Genomic DNA, 15,262 nt, shown 5'->3' with positions numbered 1-15,262 from the left:
CGCTCTGATCCTGCAGGCCCGTATCCACTCCACCTGCTCATAATGGGCTGCGGGCTTCTCCTGGGGCGGCCTCCACCTGCCCGCCATGAGGGCCCCTTCTAACCGCCGTCAGGGCCATGCGCAGGCCCGCCAGGCCTGAGTAAGTGAGACGGGTCCAGGGAGTGAAAACTTTACACGATTCTGCCGTTGACCGAAAACTCTATAAACCACGGGTCAGTACCGGTCACTTCGGGGCGCCGCGCACACTCCCTCCGCGGGATGGCCCAGGGACGTGATAGTGTAGTAAAATGATGTTCAAGGTTGTGGAAGGAATGGGTGAATTTTGAGGGGTAGCTCTAGGTTCCCCCGTGTTGGGGGAACGAGCCGGACTAGGATGTCCATTTCTCCAGTCATTCAGAACCTCACACTCCGCCCGGTCGCCCAAGGAAATGCAGGTCGACCTTAGTACGCAGGGAGGGTTCCCTGCTCGCGGGTGCAAGGCGGCACAGAATCCGGATGCCCAGGCAGAGTTAGCTGTATGCACTGCACAGGACGCGGTCGCGGGGCTCGCCTGCCCCTCCCACCCTTCATCTGTCAGGTGCCACTCTTCGCCGGCCTCAGTTACCCAGTGTGAAAAATGGGCGGACTACCGGCTAACCTCCCTCACCTAAAGGAGCTAGGTTGTTCCGGTATCAGCCCCGCTACAGAAACCACTCGAGAAAACAGGAGTTTCTTTCGTTTTTAGTTCAAAGGAGGGAAAAAGAAGGGTGAACCATGCCCAGAAATGCTTGTCACCCCAGTGTAAGCGGGAGGACGGCTCGCGGAAGGACAAACTGGGCAGTACTTGTGCCGCCTAAGAATGTAAACTGCACGTGAGCACATACGCAAAGATGCACAGACGGCGTGCAAAGCCACCTGCGTGCAAGGAGACCGGGTCCCACCGCTCCAGCCCAGGCGACCGGTAGCGGTCTCTTCTACGCTTGCGCAATAACCGCGCCCCACCCCACTCTCGCGTCCCGCCCCCGAGCCCGCTCCGCCCCGCCCACTTCCCCTCCCCTTCCCCAGCCCGGCCGCCCGCGCAGAGCATTGTGGGACACAAACAAAGTGCCCCCAAACAGGCTAGAGTGAGTCGAGCGGCAACGGCCGCGGCGCCGGCCCGCACGCGCGCGGCGGCGGCTCCCTCCCAACCTCCCCTCCCCTCCCCTCACTCCCCTTCCCCTTCCCCACCCCGCCCCGCGGAGAAAACGCGAGCCGTCGCCGCGCTCCCCAAACCGCCGCCTGCCCTCGGCCAACCGCCCCCAACGGCCGCCCGCGCGCGGCTCCCCGGGCCCCCTCGCTCCTCCCCTCAGGCCCCCGCGAGCGCCGCGGGTGCTCCCCTCCCGCCGCTTCGCTCGCTCCCCTCGCAGGCAAGCTGCTGACTGTTCCGCCATGCCCCAGCCACAGGCTGTCCACGGGCCTAGGCGCGGCGGCCCGAGATAGGGTCCCGTCGGCCTCCCGGGGGAGGAGAGAGGCAGCGAGCCGCGCGCTCCGCCCCCTCCCCCCGGGCTGTCGCCGCCGCCGCCGCCACCTCGCCGCCTCAGCCTGGCGGGGGGAGGAGGAGGAGCACCAGGACTCCGGGCCCCGGCACCGCCGCCCGCAGGTAATGGGGAGGGGAGGGCGAGACGGCCGCCCGGCCTGAGCGGGGGCTTGGCCAGCCGCTCCTCACCGCCCGCGACGGGCTGCGACCGCGGAGGGGTTAACACCACGCGTCCCCCATCTGGGCGCTGGACGGAAAGGAAAGCTAGGTCTTGTCACCCCCATCCGCTCCTGGGGACACCAGAGTGTCCCCTCAATGGCATTTAATCTTCCAGGGAGGAGACTGGTCTTGGGCCCTGCGGTTCTGGAGAAATTACCTCTATCTTACAGGGTGCACCCCGTCTTTTGCACGCCCATTTGCCCAGCACCCTAACCCAGAGAAGGCAGAGGTGTTACCTCCCCTCACCTGGCTGAGCCTCGGAGCCTGAGACCTGACTCTTCCCCCTCCTCTACCTTGCTGCTGTTTTCTTTGGTACTGGAAAGAGAAGGATGGTACTTATTTTAAAAAAAAACAAGAAACACAAACATCTCTTTTTCTGTGCTACCTGATGATCACTGTATATAGTCATTTTCTGATGGCCTAACTAGAAAAAGGGGTTGTGAGTGAAAAAGGACAAAGTACGTTGTAACTGAGGAAAGCAAATTGCATCCTTTCGAGTTCTATGAATCTTAACCAGTATTTAGAATAAAACCCAATAATTGTGTATTTTATTGGACTTACCTATAGAAATGAAGGTAAACCTTAAATTTTTTTAAGCGTATAAGCAGATTATCTGTTGAGAAGAAAAAAATATCTAACTTACACTGTTCTTACTGTTTTATTCAGGCATAGACTAATACCAAAAACAAAGTAAACAGTTTGATAGAGGGCAAATCGTTTGCATAGGTAAGGATTTTTGTGATTTCCTTTTGCCTAGGGTTTCAGTTGGAATTTGGATTTTAAAAATATTATATAAATCCTCATTTCCCCCATTACTTCACGTTGACTGCCGATGGATCCTTAATTTAACCTAATGTAGTTTCCTTATCCTGGAATGTGAAAATAATGAAAGGAATGTTTTTTCCTACTGTGTTGTATTTAAGGGTGATATTTAATTATAAAAACCAAATTTACTTACTTTGTGCAACACTGCTAGGAATTTTACATATGTGATCTTAACTCAGAACACCTAATGACTAAATATTATTACTTGAATTTTATAGATGAAACAGAAACTCAGTAATACTAAGTAACTTGCCTTAAGCCACACCACTTGCAATAGAGGTGAGATTTGTACCCAGGAGTATCAAGTTCAGCCTAGGTGTATTTTCCGTTGTACCTCTGATTACGGGTGCACTTTTTTAAAAACTTTATTCTGAATTCTTCACTCTTAATGTAAGTTGAGAAAAAACCCAATTTGAATAATACTCAATTACCCCAATTCAGTGATCAGCATTTATTGTTACCCCCCACTCTTCTCCCTGTCTGTTTGTCTGTATAACCATCCACTTGAAACTAAGTTGCAAATACGGTGACACTTAAATGTTTCAGAATGCATTTCCTTAAAAAAAAAGACATTCTCCTGCTCACCCCAGTATCAACGCCTAAGTTAAGGATCATATGCAAATTTGCTTCGTATTTCAAAGTGGGAAATTCCCACCCTTCCCCAGCTGTATTCTACCAGGATTCATGTATTGCATTTGGTGATTATAGCTTAGTCCTTTTAAAAGAAGAATAAGACCCATCTCTTTTTCTGACACCTAACTGTCCAAACCAGTGGTCTTATAAAATGCTTCCACATTTTGGACTTGTCTGTTTTCTCGTAGTGTTGTCTAATTTATTGACCTATTCGGAATTTCCTGTTAGTGGAAGTTAGGTCTAAAGAAAAGCTTGATTATCTTACAATAAAACTTTCTTAGGTAAGACTATTTAAGAGTTGATGCTCTGTACTTCATAATGCATCCTATAGAAGATACATACTGTCAGATTGTCACACTATTAATGATTCTAAATGTGACTGCTTGAAGTGGTGCCTATCAAATCTATTATAAAGGTGTGGTTTGCCTCTTTATGATACGTATGTAATCTTGGGGTAATACTTTGACATCAAGCAATATCCCGTTTTTGACTACCTTAGCTTAACTGATTTTAGGACCCATTGATAATTCTTGCTGAAAGCAGTTATTTTATTGGAGATTTTCTGTGAGGAAGACTCTTCCTTCAATAACTAGGGATGAGCTAAAAGTTCCTCAGAGTAATGTATGAGTAAATGCATAATTTCTTCCCATTATCAATATCCAGAGTAAAGAGCTGGGGAAATAGTCACCCAATAGTGGCAAATGAGATATTTTCTGTGGGGAAGCTATATGGGCTTATGGGTCTTAATTTATTCACTTTTTTAATAACCATTACAGTTTTTATTTTTGATTGTCAAAGTGTCCCAAATTTGGACAGTAGGAACCCTTTTGAGCTGGCTCCTGTATCTTTTTTAACATTCCTGCTCACCATTAGACTTGGAGGGCTTTCTGGCACTGGGTAGACCTGGCTTGCCTTCTTAACTTTCTTTGCTCCAGATGTTGAATGGTCTGTTTATCTAAGGAATCTTGTTTCTTTTTGGTGAGAAATGGTAGTATAGAAACCAAGATCACGATGTCTAACATACTCATTGCTGCTGGAGTGTCGTTGCTTCTTGGCCCTTTCAGAGGAGAAAGCTAAAAAAATGTGTTCTAGCTTATTTGTTTAATCATAAGTCTGAGTGATATATCCAATGCAAATTTAAGCTTTTCCTTAACTTCATTGATAATATATTTGACTATTTTGTCTTAAATGAAAATCTTGGTGCCTAATAACATACTTGCTTTATCCTACTATGTACAGAGAAAATGCCTTCAACATAACCAAACCAGTATTACTATTGTCAGTAAGCTTCTGAGTAAAGTTTGAGATTTCTCTGCATGTATTTTTGTCCTTAAAGTATATTATGTGAAGGATATATACTGTGTTCAGAAGTCACTGGAAATACTTCTTTCTGTTGAGTTATGCTACCAATTTGGTATGATTCATTGGTTTCATTTTTTATTTTAGAGTTTTTTAATTTTTATTTTTGAATATGCAAAATATATACATGGTACAAAAGTCAATAATATTTTGAAAGTATGCTTTAAAAAGCTTCACCCAGATTGGTTTTTAAGATGAGATAGTCAACTTTTGCCATACCTTTTAATATCTAATATATTCTCATATATCCTAACTGCAGAAATCTAAGCAGTGGACAAAGTATGTTACTTGAAGTGATGTAGGAGTAATTTTAATTTTTGCAATTAGATTCTGATTCCTCTGGCAAAAAGAAGATGCTAAGACTAATCTTGAAAGGTAAGCAAAAGAAGTACTGTTGATCCTTGCACAACACAAATTTGAACTGTGCACATCCACTGATACATGGGTTTTTCTTTCAAAGAAAATTCTCTGGAGATTTGTAAAAATTTGTAAATACAATTTGTAAAAACCTTTTCTATTTTCTGGCTTTATTGTAAGAATATAGTGTATAATACATAGAACATGCAAAATATATGTTCATTGACTGTTTTTGTTATTGGCAAGGCTTCCAGTCAACATTATGCTATCAGTAGTTAAGCTTTTGGGGAGTCAAAAGTTATATGTAGATTTTTGACTTGGGGGGAGTTGGCATCCCTAAACTCTGCATTCAGGTGTCAACTGTGGATGTCAAGCTTGCTTTTGCAAGCTTTACTTGCAAATCATGTCTTTAAAGAGGCATGTGACTGGTAGAGGATTTAGGAGTCCATCTACTTTTGTGCCATATAACAAAACTGACATATATGCTATCTGCAGATATAAAGGTGTTTGGACATGTTGGTGAAGACAGAACATTTTGTTTGGATTGGACAAAATTTAATAGAATTATGAGTTCATATGAGGGTTTAAAGGGAGCAATGACTGTCCAAAGTAGAAAGAGCACAATTAGATAGCCTATCAACTGCCTGTCACTCAGGTGCTGAAAAGCAAAAGATGTGCCAAGAGTGTTTTCCTCTGTGTGCACCACCACTGCTTTTTGTAACAGCAAATATCTATTTCCACTGGAGAATGGACTGGAAAAATGGAGAATGCATGTGCTTTGGACCCACTGACCCTCAGTCTGTGTTTAGTCTCAGTAAAATAGACATCCTAAGATTATAGAAGATGTAAAGTGATGAAAAAATGCCACAAACAGTAACATAGGTATGTATAAGGACATAGTGGCCAAAGCCTATTGTGGTAGACTGGACTAATACAATACTGATGATGATGAAATTGCTAATATTTGTTGAGCCCTCTCAAGAAGCCAGCACTGTGCTGAACAGTTTATCCATCATCTCTTTTAAATTTTACATTAACACTTTGATATTGCTACTAGTATCTTATTTTGCAAGTAAGGAAGCTAGTATCCAGGCTTCAAACTTAAGTCTGTCTTCAGGGTTAGCACTTAACTACTTTGTTACACCTCACAACTAAATATAAAACGTACTTTCACTCACCATGAATTAAAGAAATTACATGAGTGATATTTATCCTATAGCAACACTGAAGATTGTATACCAAGAGCTCCATGTGCTTGTCATGTCTGTTACATACATCCTTAGTATATCAAACCTTGCTTCAGAAACTGCATTTAGATACCATTTTAATAAGCTTGTAAACAGTACAGCAACACAAATGAAGATGGATTGATGGATAGATAAATGATAAAACAAGTGTAGTAGAATATTAATGGTAGAATCTAGGTATTCTAGGTTCAGGCGTGAACCTGTAATAATTCTTTAAATTTTGATGTATCTGAAAATTTTCAAATAGAATGTTGGAGGGAGTGATAAAAAGTGTGTTTTTATTATAAACATAATTGACTATAAAAACCAGTAACATGCTATATTCTCTGTGTCTGCAGTGGTCTTCTAAAACTTGTAGTAAGTCCTCCTAGCCTTATGAAGAATAAAACACTCTTGTCACTTATTAATGGTTAAGCATCAAAGACTTCATTAGGGGGCTCCTCATTTATTAGGCTCCTTCCAACTATACTTTTTAAATATCTTTATAAATATTACATATGTCATATGTACATATATATTTTCCCCCCTGTTATTTGTAGACTACTGTTTCATTCACAACTGAAACAGTTCTCCACATACTTCAGAATGATAGATTGAAATTCATTTTCTTTTAGCTAAAAGCCACATTAGTTTTCTTTGTTCTTTAAATTAGAAATTCTTCACCCCATTTTAGGCAATGAGCTGGGAAAAGATATATTGGATTTATATTACACTCTTCCTGGAGGGCACACTGAGTATTACATTAATTTCTTCACCAACATTATTAATATTGCCAAAGATGACCTTACCCAGTACTTTTTTTACATAACTGATCCTGGAGCAAATCACTGATTTGTATCATCATTGATTGATAACTATCTTTTAAGAGTGAAAATTGGTGATGAGCCTTAATTAATAGCTGTCTTCTTGGTAAGCAACATCTTCCTTGTTTCCACATTGAATGTTCTGTTTTTCTAATTTTCTTGTATAGCTTTAAAAAAGTTTAAAGTTACAAATGCTTGATAATCAATTTTCAGTTTTAGTATTCTATATTGCTATTCTTCTAAGGTATTAAGTGGTACATAATTCTTTATGTTGATGTAATTTGATACTCATTTGGTTTAAATAGTTTTTGATGCATTCGGCATAACTACAAACATCTTGGGGTAGCATATAACCAAGACTATGCATCGCTGTACAGTATCAGGCTTTGTGGAAATTAACTACCCTCTGGCTTCTGAAACAACTTCAGATACCCTCTTAATTCAGATCTTACCTGCTATGTATCTGATCCTTGCCACTATTAGAAAGCAAGCATATTCAGTATTACCCTCTATTTATTTGTGCTCTTTAATAAAATTGCAAAATTCTTTGATCCAAAGAAGGAAAATAAGAGTTTTCAGGGATTCAGATATAGTTGCTTTGTTTCCATTTCACTTACTTCTTTTACTGGTATTGTTTACTGGTGTGTGTGTGTGTGTGTTCCACTTTCACTTTTTACACTTTTGACTACCTGGGTTTTACTTTTCTTTCAGCTTCTGATCTTCCACACTGCTCATTCAGTTTTGATGGCTTTCCATTCCTGTATGAACACAATTTCTTTTATCTTTGCTGACTTTTACCACATAAACCATATAAACTGTACAGATCATACTTCTATGAGAATTATTTGTATTTACAGAAATCACTGCTTTTCTGTGTTTTTTGGCCCTTCTGGTATTGTTTCTTCCTCATTTCTACTTCCTTCAACTAGGTTTTCTTAACTTTACTTTGAGAGGCAGTACGCTAAAGTGTTGAGAGCACAAACTGAGCATATCACCTTTGTTCAAACCTTAACTAATGCTTACTAGTGCTGTAGCCTTGGGCTAGTGCCTTAACTTCTCTAGTTCTTTACTTACTGGTAAAATGAAAATACCAAGGAATTCCTCTCTCAAAAGGTTATATGAAAATTAAAGTGTTTAATATGTAAAAAATACTTAAAGCAATGCCTTGTATATATTAAGTACTATTAAATAGTGGTTATTGTTATTTTTTAAAGAACTGGTTCAAAGCCATTGATTTTTTTTTTGCATTTATTAAGATATACTTCAGAAGCCATAGATTATTTTTTGCATTTATTGAGATATACTTCAAAAGCCATAGATGATTGACACTACAAATTTGTGGTCTCCAATTTCATTTGGGTCTTCAGTGCCTTTTAGGTATCCTTCTGTTTTTTTCCTCCACACACATTTCTCATTTTCCTCAAATTTTAGGTTTGTTTTTTCTTTATCTCCTCTCTTCAGTCTACCTCTACCTATAACTTCAGAGAAATAAAAGCCTAAACTATCAGGCAAGAACTCGCACTACCTCTCACCACCCACCTACAGACTTAACTGTAACTGTACCCTTCTTTTCCTCTTTTTCCTAGCACTGGGTCTCCTGTTTAAGGCTAATTCTTTTACTCATGCACTGACTCCACTTTCTTCTACCTGTCCAGGGACCTTATGCTACCTGTTAACACTGTTCCCTGTATCTTTAACTTTTTTTCTTCTCTGAGTCTTTTCCAACAATCAAAACATTCTCTGGGTATTTTACCACAATAAAAATAATTTATCTGGGAGTAAAACACATTCTCTAGTTTCTTCCATTCTATAAAAGTATCCTCCCTTGAGCCCTTATTTCCCTTTGGCTAACCCCACTGCTCTATCTTTAGAACCAAACTTCTTCACATTGAACTGTCTATACTCAAAAGTTCTTACTTCCTCATTTCTGTATATTCTTTATCTTTGCCAATTGCAGTCTAGCATCTGACTCTACTACCTCTCTCCCTTAGGTGCTTTTCTAAAGTCATCAGTGACTCCTTGTGACTAAATTAAATGGACTTTGGTCTGTGTCTTATTTGACCTATCAGCAGCATTTGACACTGTTAACCACTCCTTACAACACTCTACACACTGAGCGTCTGAATCTTTCTACCATCCTCATCATTCTGTATAAATCCTTCCCAGGTTTTCTTTCTGCTGCCCACTGCCCCCTGCCTTGCTTTCCATCCTGCTTTTTACTGGATCACTGTAGCCAAAGGTTTATCAATTTTACACATCTCTTCAGAAAACCAGGTTTTGGCTTTAATTTTTTTCTGTAGTTTGTCTAGTTCCTATTTCATTTATGTCTGGACTTTATTTCCTTCTATTTCTTTTGGGTTTGTCTTGCTGTCTTTCTACCTTCTTAAGCTACAAGCCTTAGGCCATTGATTTTTGTTTTAATTGTAGTAAAATACACATAAAAAATTTACTACCCTAACCATTCTTTTTTTTTTTTATTGTTCCTGTGCCTTTTTTTTTTTTTTTTTAGTCATCATTAATCTACAATTACATGAAGAACATTATGTTTACTAGGGCCTAACCATTCTTAAGTATATAGTTCAGTGGCATTAAGTGGTTCACATTTTTATGCAACTATCCATCTCCAGAATTTTCTATTTTGCAAACTGCAACTCTGTATCCATTAAACAATAACTTCCTATTTCTCACGTGCAGGCACACACACACAGACGCATACACACAGCTATTGGCAACCACCCTTCTACTTTCTGTTTCTATGAATTTGACCATTCTAGGGACTTCATATAATTGGAATCAGACAATGGCTTATTTCATGTAATATAATGTCCTCAAGATTCATCCATATTGTATCATGTGTCAGAATTTCCTTCCTTTTTAAGGCTAAATAATATTCCTTGTATGTATACACCACATTTTGTTTATCCATTTATCTGTCAGTGGACATTTGGCTATTATGAATGATGTTCCTATGAACATTTATATACAAATACATGTTCACGTACCTGATTTCACTTCTTTTTGGGTGTATATTTGAATTGTTGGATCATATGGTAATTCTATAAAGTTTTTTAGGAACCCTCATACTGTAGTCCACAATGGCTACACTTATATTCCCACCAACAGTGTACAAGGGTTCCATTTCTCCACATCTTTGCTAACACTTGTCTGTCCTCAGGGTTTGGGGGGGGTTCTGTTTTTTGTGTTTATAGTATCCTTTGCAAAGGGTGTGAGATGATAGGATGTGTGGTGGTAGATCACTGATATTTTGGCTTTTGTTTGTAACATATATATAAAGCTATAAATTTTACTGTAAGCATTGCTTTAGCTACATCCCTCAAATGTTAATGTTTTTTCAGTATTAGTTAAAAATATTTTTCAACTTCCCTTGTTGAGTCCTTTGCCAACCTATGGAATAAAAAGTGTTTTTACTTCCAAATATCTGGGTTTTTCTTGAAAACTCATTGACTTGTAATTTTTTTTAAATTGTGGTAAGAGAACATACTCTGTGTATGTTCATTCCTTTAAAATTTATTAAGATTTGTATTATGGCCCAGCTTATGGTGTAACTTGGTGAACATACTATCTTGCACTGGGGAAAGAGTGTATATTCGGCACTAAAAATATCAATTAGGTAAGATGGTTGGTGGTATTGTTAAGATTTTTTATGTCTTCACTGAGTTTTTTTGTTGTTGTTTTGATCCAGTCTGTGAATTGAGAGGAATATTAAAATTTTCAAATATTACTGTCATTATCTTTCTCCTTAATTCTGTCAATGATTGCTTCATGTATTTTGAAACATTGTTACTAGGTACCTACACACTTTGTTGTTATACACCTCTGTATCTCTGGTAATAATTTTTGTCTTGATGCCTACTCTACTTACTGTTCTTGTGGAGTATCTTCTAACATATCTGTTTGTGTCTTTATTTGAAGTGCATTTCTTATAAAGAGCATATAGTTGGGCTTTTTAATCACAACCTCTGCCTTTTAGTTGAAATGTTCAGTCCATTAAAATTTAATGTAGTTAAATTTTAGATTATTTTGAAAGGCAAACATGTATTAGTTTGCTAGGGCTGCTGTAACAAAGTACTACAAACTGGATGACTTAAAGAGAAGCATTTTGTCTCACTTCTGGAGGTCAGGTTGTTGGCAGGGTTGGTTCCTTCTGAGGGAAGGAAGCTATGAGAAAAGGATCTATTCTGGGCCTCTGCTTCGGGTAGCACCTTGGCGTATGGCAGCAGAGCTCCAGTCTTCACATGGAGTTCTCCCTGTGAACATGTCTGTTTAGATTTCCCCTTTATATAAGGACATTCTAATCACTTCATTTTAACTTGATTAAAGAGCCTCTTTACGAATAAGGTAGCATTCTCAGGTACTGGAAGTTAGGACCTCAACATATTTTTGGTGGGGGGTACAGTTAAATCCATAAAAAGACATTTAAAGTTGGCAACAGTGCAAAAGCATGTTGGGTAAAGCCACCGTATTTGTGTACGTATTTTAAAACATGGAGTGAAACTCCTGAGTACTTGGTGTGAATAATTAAAAACTCTTTAGGGTAAAAAAAAAAAAAGCTCTAAATGCTAATTGACTAATACTGACTCGAATTAGACTTGCTCATGTGAGGATCCAAAAGAGTGAAAAGGGATATGCCCTTTTCTCAAGCTTTTTTTTACAGTAATAACTATTAGATGTTAATAGCTGGAACCTTTTGAGTGTTGTGACTAACTTCTTGTAAATGGCATTAATGATAGGGTAGGGAGAAGAAACTGGAAGTTTGAATTTTTGAGGCAGACAGACCTCTGTTCAGATACTGGTTTTATTATTTATAGGACTGCGGGCAAGTTAATTTAACCTGCCTTTTCCTCATTTTTAACTGGATTTTTAAAATCTTTTTCCCAGAGTAAGATAAAGACACTTGGTAAGTTACTCAGTATATTTTAAGTTGTCTTCCCCTAATACAGAAATTAGGAATCAGCATGGCTACCAGTAATGAGATGAAATTCTAATAGTTTAATGTTACTGGTTTAATTAATTTATTGTTTAAATCCAGGTAAATCTCAGCCTCTTGTCTCAAAGCTCTAACTAGAAAGGACTTATTATACAGTGAGATTATTGAAATCTTTATTTGATTAAAAAATGGTCAGTTATAAAATTTAAGTGATTTTTTAAAATAACTCAGATAAGCAGTTTATTTGTAATTCTTCCTGAAAACTTAACAATTAAAGAAGACCCTTGGGAAATAAACCATTGTCAAAAAAAGATCACATACACTCTTACTAGTGTTCAGAGAAAGTAAAATCATATTCTCAAATATGAGTACTTATGTGAATCTGTTTTTAAAAGTATGGTTCCTTTTATGGAAAATTATAGATATTTGTTTTTGCTTAGATTGATAACATAGTGATGTTTTCTTAAAATTTAAAGTATGAGGTACTATGATATTGGGAAAGAAAAAAACTTGATTCTAAAAAAAGTAGTGAAAAACATTTTAACTTTCTTGAGAAGAAATTAGTTGACTTGTAATTTTTACTAGTTTCAGGCATAAATTTTAGCATTAATTATTTTAGTATAAATTCAGGCATAATTTTAGCATGAAATTTTTGAGTTATGGGTCTTGCATTGCTAAATTAGCTGTATTATTAGGTTACAGGTTTTCTGTAAAATGTTTGCATGTTGTATATGTTAAACTCTTTAAAATATTTTGTATATTTTTTTCATCATTTGCAATTGTACTTTTATTAAAAAGGTGATTCAACATAAAAAAACATGCTCATTTCAAATGTAAACACCATAAACCACAAACATTTATTCAGCATTTTTTAAATGCACTTTCTGTGTTTCATGGTTATAGAATACACACAGACTCAACCTCTTCCCTCAACTAGCATATGGATCTATAGGAGAGCAAGAAGTGTAAACAGCTAATTGATCACATTCTGTACATAAACGACTCTACTGAGTAATAGAGCAGTGATCCTTTTGTGACCATAAAGGGATACTCAGCTGAGAATCACTCTACTGTAATAAGCAATGTTATTGATAAGAAAGTATAACTCATGTAAATGGTATAGAAATAGAAATGATTAAGAACCTCTGCTGATGTATCCACATGAAGACTTGTACACAAATTTTCATAGTAGCTTTATTTATAATAGCCGCCAATTGGAAACAACTCAAACATTCCAGCAATTAAATGATAAACTGATTCTGGTACATCCATACAATGCAAAAATACTCAGCAACAAAAAGGAACAAAAAAAATCTTGAGCGCAGCAATAGTATGGATGGAATCTCACTTATATCCAGTGAGAGAAGCCAGATAGGTAAGAAAATATATACTGTATACCACTTAACAAAATTCTAGAAAATGTAGCTAATCTGAAATCAAATCAGTGGTTCCTGGAGAGAGTTAGGAGGGGGAGATTATGAAGAGACAAAGAAACTTAATAGGGGACATGGAAATGCTATGGTGATGATATGTATGTCAAAACTGATAAAGTTGTACACTTTACCTATGTGTGGCTTATTGTACATCAACTATATTCTCAAGCACTTACAAAATTATTTTTAAAGAACACAGATACAGTTGAGTCCATAGGTATATTGGAATTATCCCTGAAGAGACAGGACATACACCTTGGTAAACTGAAATTGTTTTCATGACAAATGCCAGATCAATGGTCCAGACATGTATGTCTTGTATGACAGTCCCTCAGAGCTGAGGGCAGGATTTTGTTAGAATTAGAGTTCCTAATTTTGAGCCTGTTGGGCCACTTTTTTCTATGATCTTTATTTTCCTTGACCTTTAAAGAATTTTCTTATCTACTTCGTAAGGTTTTTAAGATCCAAAGAAAATATATTTGAAAACACATTGTAATCTGAAACATGACATACAAGTGGAAGGTATTGCTGACATCTAGGGTGGAAGAAAGAACAAAATGAGTAGTATTTGACCTGCTGAGAGCAACAAGGGAATGCCAAAGTGGGACCAGAGGTAGAAAAGTATGTTCAGAGAATATAAAAATCAGTTTGGAGCAAAAAGTTCACATCAGAGATTGGAGAAGGAAAGACAGCAGCCTAAGCATCTGAAAACATATACAGCGGAGAGAACGTGAGATACATAATGATAATAAAACTTAGCATCAGGATATAAATTGCTGTTTATTAGTCCTATGACTTTGAATAAGTCATTCTCTTAGCTTCAGTTTCCTCATCAATATAATGGGAGGATAATAGTCTGCCTTATCTCAATAATTTTTATATATTGAAATCAGTCAATATCAAATGTATATAACATGCTGAAAATAAAAAGTACTGTTAAAGAGTTGTTCATTGTGATAACTAAGGCATGAGGTAGTAAGTTCTGAACTCAAATTATTGTCTTTTAGAGAATATTTGAATAATGGTGGAGGATTAATTAAAGGTTGGTGAGACTAAAGGCAAGGAGACCAGTCAGGATGCTGTTTAAATAGTCCACTGTGGTAGCTAATGAAAAAAGGAAAGGGTGGATTTGAAATATGTCTTAGTGATCATGTCTGTGTTGGGAGGAAAAGGGAAAGACAGAAGTTGTATTAGTTTCCTGTGGTGGCTGTAATAAAATATCACAAACTGGATGGCTTAGACAACAAATCTATTCACTCATAGTTCTGAAGGCCAAGTCAGCCTCATTGGGTTGAAAGGTGTGTTGACAGGCACCCACTCCTTCCAAAAGACTCTAGAGAAGAATCCATTCTTGTCTGTTCCAGCATCTGGTGGCTCCAATTTCTGCCCTTGTCTTCACATCACCTTCTCTGATAACATGTGTCAAATCTCCTTATGCCTCTCTTTTATAAGAATACTAATAATTGTATTTAGGGCTCACCTCTATAATCCAGAGTAATCTCCCTATCTCAGGATACTTAATCACACCTGCAAAGTCTTTGCCATAAAAGTATCATTGGCAAATTCCAGGGATTATTTAGCCTACCATGGAAGTCAAAGATGACTCCCTGGTTTCTGCTTTTGGGATTGGTGGTATTATGGGCTGGAGAATTTCAAGAGGAAGAGTACATTTGTGAGAAGTGATGAATTTGGTTGGACCTGTTGAAGTACCTATGGGACATCTGGATGTGGATACTCATTTTTTGTATCAAAAAACCTTGAGTCAAGTGGGTTAAGTAAACACTGAGGATATTTATTATTTCAAACAAAAATAAAACAAGAAATCCTCAAGTGAGCCAACTTCAGAGTTGGATATTCAGCAAGTCAAAGACATCATCAAGGACCTAACTTTGCAAATTTTTTGTTTGCTTTCCTTAAGCTGTCTCTCCTTATGGTTCCAAGAT

At 38.1% G+C, this 15,262-nt stretch overlaps 1 protein-coding gene across 9 annotated transcripts in view; it reads left to right on the top strand.

Moving 5' to 3' along the window:
• The first annotated feature begins 1,119 nt into the window (after positions 1 to 1,119).
• The window catches only part of ZBTB44 (zinc finger and BTB domain containing 44), a 58,015-nt gene continuing 43,872 nt past the window's right edge, over positions 1,120 to 15,262 (top strand). For 2 of the 9 annotated variants that reach the window (XM_057491094.1, XM_036930144.2), the window contains exon 1: positions 1,120 to 1,618. The gene's annotated coding sequence lies outside the window, so the exon portion shown is untranslated. Of the gene's footprint in view, positions 1,619 to 1,884; positions 2,047 to 2,380; positions 2,441 to 4,858; positions 4,907 to 15,262 lie in introns of all 9 variants that reach the window. The other 7 variants (XM_036930138.2, XM_036930143.2, XM_036930139.2 and 4 more) reach the window with 7 other exon arrangements.

The sequence above is a fragment of the Manis pentadactyla genome, chromosome 13, assembly GCF_030020395.1.
Source record: "Manis pentadactyla isolate mManPen7 chromosome 13, mManPen7.hap1, whole genome shotgun sequence".
NCBI classification, from domain to species: domain Eukaryota; kingdom Metazoa; phylum Chordata; class Mammalia; order Pholidota; family Manidae; genus Manis; species Manis pentadactyla.
The sequence above is the reverse complement of the archived record's forward strand: the minus strand, read 5'-3'. Positions and strand labels throughout refer to the sequence as shown.